General features: G+C 36.3%; 1 long non-coding RNA gene across 2 annotated transcripts in view; it reads right to left on the minus strand.

Moving 5' to 3' along the window:
• Nucleotides 1–5,000, minus strand: part of LOC128249181 (uncharacterized) — a 222,293-nt gene that overhangs the window by 2,721 nt on the left and 214,572 nt on the right. Inside the window, exon 3 of one of the 2 annotated variants that reach the window (XR_008265274.1) lies at nt 2,182–3,245. The exons of the other annotated variant lie outside the window; for it this stretch is intronic. This is a non-coding gene — a long non-coding RNA (uncharacterized LOC128249181). Of the gene's footprint in view, nt 1–2,181; nt 3,246–5,000 lie in introns of those variants that run through there. 2 annotated transcript variants of the gene reach the window in all.

A 5,000-nucleotide genomic window follows, 5' to 3' on the forward strand; every position in this document is an offset into this window, starting at 1 on the left:
TGTGTGTGTGTGTGTGTGTGTGTGTGTGTGTGTGTGTGTGTGTGTGTATCACTTTCTCTCCCTCTCACTTTAAATGAAAGAATAGTTTCAAAAACAAAATATTAGCATATGACTTCAATCAAGTAAAGAAAGATTTTTTTTATATGTATACAATTAGAGAGGCTTACGAAGCGGTTTTCTGAGACCAGCATGCGTTTACTGTATTCACAATGATGTATTTCATAAGAAGATGTGCTAACTTTGATTTTTATGATTTGAATATACGACTAAACTATATATCACTCGGGTGATATTTTCGATGTGTAGATGACATACGTTTGTTTCATGATTTCTCATTGACTTTTATTTAGAAAGGTCGAAGTGAAGTATCAATTGATTTATGTTGTAAGATAACTTTGAACCTTGCGCTTAATTAAGGAACCGTGCATTTAATAAAATACATATTACCTATAATAAAATAATGAAAATGGAAAGCTTTTTACAGAGTGGAAAGTCAAAGCTTAGTAATCCTTACATGTTTCTTGTGGAACGAAATTGCAAAGATAATCTGGAACTCCACTGAGGAAAGAAAACTCCGAATGACCCACGGACGAAATACCGCTAAGCATTTTTGCCCTACGTACTAACAATCCTGCCAACTCACCGCAGATCTGAAGTACTTTAATATTAAATCAGTGAAAGGCGGCGAGCCGGTAGAAACGTTAAAAGGCCGCGCGAAATGCTTAGTGGTATTTCGTTCTGAGTTCAAATTCCGCCGAGGTCGACATTGCCTTTCATCCTTTCAGGGCTGATAAATTAAGTACCAGTTACGTGCTGAGGGCGATGTGATCGACTTCATACCTTTGTGTGTCCTTGTTTGTCCCCTCTATGTTTAGCCCCTTGTGGGTAGCAACGAAATGAGAAACGTTAGCAGCATTTCGTCTGTCTTACGTTCTGAGTTCAATTCCGCCTATCAGCCTTTCGGGACGAGGGAGTATAAATTAAGTACCAGTTGTGTAATGGCGTCGATCTAATCGACTGGCACCCTACCCCAAATTTCAGGTCTTGTGCCTAAAGTAGAAAAGAACATATCATTTATTTCAGGCGGTGTGATGGCAGAAACGTTAGCAGGCCGGGCGAAATACTTAGTGATATTTCGTCTGTCTTTTTGTTCTGGGTTCAATCCTCCGAGGTCGACTTTACTTTCCATCCTATCGAGGTCGATAAATTAAGTACCAGTTGCGTACTGGGGTCGATCTAATCGACTGGCCTCCTCCATCCAAAATTCCGGACCTTGTGCCCAGAGTAGAAAAGAATATTAAATCAGTCAAAATATAGCTGAACGATGCCGCTTCTGTAATACTTCAATTGCATTGATATGAATTGGAAACAATAGCTTCATTATTAAATGTGCTTTTCTTAAACAATATGTACCTTTCTGTAAGTGCATTTACTTTTACTGGGTATACTCATTAATCGGTATGGGTTACTTTTACATTACTCTATATTTATTTAGTGCTATATGATACATCTTTCAATTTCATCACTGTATATATTTACTCTGTGTATTCTCTATACGTAAGTGGGAACTAATGACCACCTATATACATAGTGGAGGGTAAAACGTAGGTAGAAGTTGAACACTATTCGTAAAACATTACAATAAATCTCACAGCTCTAGCTTTGCTTTCGTATTTGGCAAATAATCGATAGAAACTATCTATATGTTTACTTTTTCTAATCAGGAATATATTCTGGGATTTCGATGGAGAATTGAAAAACGAACCGCTCTGATTCTGATTTATGGCATGTATGAAGGAAGGCATTAGATTCAATAGACATTTGATTAACAAAACCACTTGCTTTGTGATCCGCCCACATAAATGACTCTTTCGAATACGATGTAACATTAAATGTCTTTCGTTTCCCACTTGAAATACGAAGTCCATGATTTTTGGCTTTACTTTTTCAAGAGGGAAATCTAAATTTTCTATCATAATGCTATAATGATTTTAGTGTCGTGCGTTTAATATATTTTTAGACTCTTGATTTCTCAAGCCCGTAGGTTTGGAGTATGTAGTTGAAATTGAAGCACTTGGTATTCCTCTTGTATTCCATCTTCATCTGGCCGCCTGCCAATTCCTAGAATTGTAAGCAGCAGAACTATGAGATTGTGCCAAACTATGCAACTGCTTTTGGCAAAATATTAATAGTTTCTCAAGAACATTCATTAAGTTTATAATTTAAAGTATTATCTGCGAGGGAGCATCATATTTCAAGTCACATTCCGAAAGTAAATAATTGCATTCATCTTTCTTAACTGCAAAGCTGCTTGCTTTGCTCTGTTCTGCCTATGTATTCTTCATCAGGTTACCTGGGTAGTAGATTGGAACTGGTTAAGACGTTCGATAAATTTCTGAAGATTCGTGTCAACAGTAATTTTTCCTTAGTGAGAAGCATTGAAGCGTAGAATGTTTGGTTAGACACCAGTGATGTGATAATTGCAGTTGGTTTATCGGTCGCAGATATTTACCGTTGTTTTCTTACATAAATACAAAGTGGCTGATGTAATCTATTATGCCAATCTTGATGCTAGAGTGTGTATTGTTTTAATTAACGCATGCTTCGTTTGTAAACAGAACGTTAACTTTCGTTTGTAACTACAGCAATGTACTTTTCCACATGTTTTACAGACTCCATTAATCTACCACCGTTGGATTAATTACATTCTCCAGTGAAAAACGAACATCTGTAGAGATGAACACATCAACTGAACATTCCATCATTTTTATATTACAGAACACAGCCCATCAACTATATTTTGAAGTAGTATGAATTCAAACATGTAGGTCACATACTTTAAGTAACGGAAATTTGTTATACGGCAAATAATTTTTTGTAATGGCATGATTCCTCGTTTGGTTCCTTTTACTGGCACTATGGGCACAAGATTTCAACAAAAGCGTCGGTTTGGCGATGTTACTATTAAAATTGTGTGGAGTCATGCCTGATGTAATTTGTTTCGAATTTGTAATCGACTTGTTCATTTTTGACAATCATATGGAACACTCTTGAATTTAACGGCTTACTGTGCTGTAACTATTCGGGACAGGTCTGCGTTTTTTCATCTTGTTTTCTCGTCAGTCTCCGAGTGCTTGTTGAAGGGTAATGGCTATTGTCCTTCATCCATTACGTAACTTGTACTCAGCGAAAATTTGGAGACAGAAGGCAAAATGTTCTGCTCTCTGTTAAACTGAAAAAAGCAGCTGAAAAACACAGGAAAACGTCTCTTGTTAAATTCATGACATTAATGCATATTTAGTGCTAATCTAAACATGAATAACAACAACAATTTTTTCGGAAGGGTCTTGTTCAAAGCTCCACAACTACCATAAACCCACGGAAAAAAACACAATAACATAGAACTCAGAAATTTACTTATTCCTATATATATATATATATATATATATATCTTTGTGTGTGAGTGTGTGTGTGTGTGTGTGTGTGTGTGTGTGTGTGTGTGTAAATCCTCTATATATATGTATGTTGGTATGTATATATGTTGCTATTCGGTATATAACATGTTAGTAATCACTCAACTATAAAAAATAGAATATGAAAAATATTAACAGGCATAACATACTAAAAAGTAATTTCTCCGGAATAGGATTATACTTTTCATTCTGTTTTAGAACCATTTCACAGTTGAGAAATATGTCTGATAACATCTCACATGTTGATGTGACCGCAAGTGTAATATCGAAAACTGTGCCCTATTTACGTTTTACTCGTGTGGTTGGATAAATAAACTAATATATTTAAACACAAATTGACGTTTGTTTAGAGGCACCGTCCCACTTCACGCTTAAGTTTATCTATAGATTACTTGTTACATATAATCAAGATTTTATGCATATTTCTGAACACTAAAATAAAGAAAAAAATTATATGTAGAAACAAATGAATGTTTCACTGCTGTAAACTTATTAGGTATTTTGTTTCATGATTTAAGTTTTATATTTTGATTCTTTGTTAAAAATGTAAGATAGTTGTGAAAAGGAATATATCATACAGTTGCCTGTAGAAATACATTCACTTATTTACCCCTCTGTTTCAAGTCTCTCGTCATATGTGTGTAGAATATTTTTATCAAATAAGCTTGGTTGAATGTATTTGTGTACTATCTTGTGATATGTAGGCTAAAAGAAGACCAACCTTCACACAGATATCGTTTCTTGTTCTTAAGAATTATTTCAACAGATTTCAATTAGTTATATGTAAGTGTGCTATCACACTTGGGTCTGATAATATATTTTAAAATTTTGGCACAAGGCCACCAAGTTCAGGGGAAGGGTAACTCGATTGCAACGACTCCAGTACAAAACTAGTATTTAGGCTATCGATCCCGAAAGGATGAACGGTACGATCGACCTCTAAGGAATTCTAACTAGCCATTTTGACACCGTACTGACGACTCTGTCAGCTTACCGCCTTCTTGGTTTTGATCGGGCAGTTCAAAATTTGATACGAGTCCATAGTCGACCTCGGCCGAATTTGGACCAAGAACGTGATAACGGAAGAAATATCGCTAACCATTTAGCCCGGCGTGCTAATGTTTCTGTTAAACCGACATTTCAAGGCCAACAATGTAGCGTTGGGGAACAAGTCGATTACATTAAAACCAGTGTTCAAGTAGTACTTGCTTTAACGACCTCCGGATTTAGAAAGGGAAGGTCTACACCGGCGAAATTTGAAATCAGAAAGAAAACACGGACGAAATGACGTGTTTTGCCTGACGTGATAACAATTCTGTCAGCTGGTATAATATTCTTTTTTACTCAGGCACAAGGCCCAAACTTTTTGGGGAGGAGGCCAGTCGATTAGATCGACCCATGTATGCAGCTGATACTTAATTTATCGATCCAGAAATGATGAAAGGTAAAGTCGACCTCGGCGAAATTTGAAGTTAGAACGTAAAGACAGACGAAATACCGCGAAGCATTTCGCCCGGCCTGCTAAGA

The sequence above is a fragment of the Octopus bimaculoides genome, chromosome 12 (genome assembly GCF_001194135.2).
Source record: "Octopus bimaculoides isolate UCB-OBI-ISO-001 chromosome 12, ASM119413v2, whole genome shotgun sequence".
Lineage (NCBI taxonomy): Eukaryota > Metazoa > Mollusca > Cephalopoda > Octopoda > Octopodidae > Octopus > Octopus bimaculoides.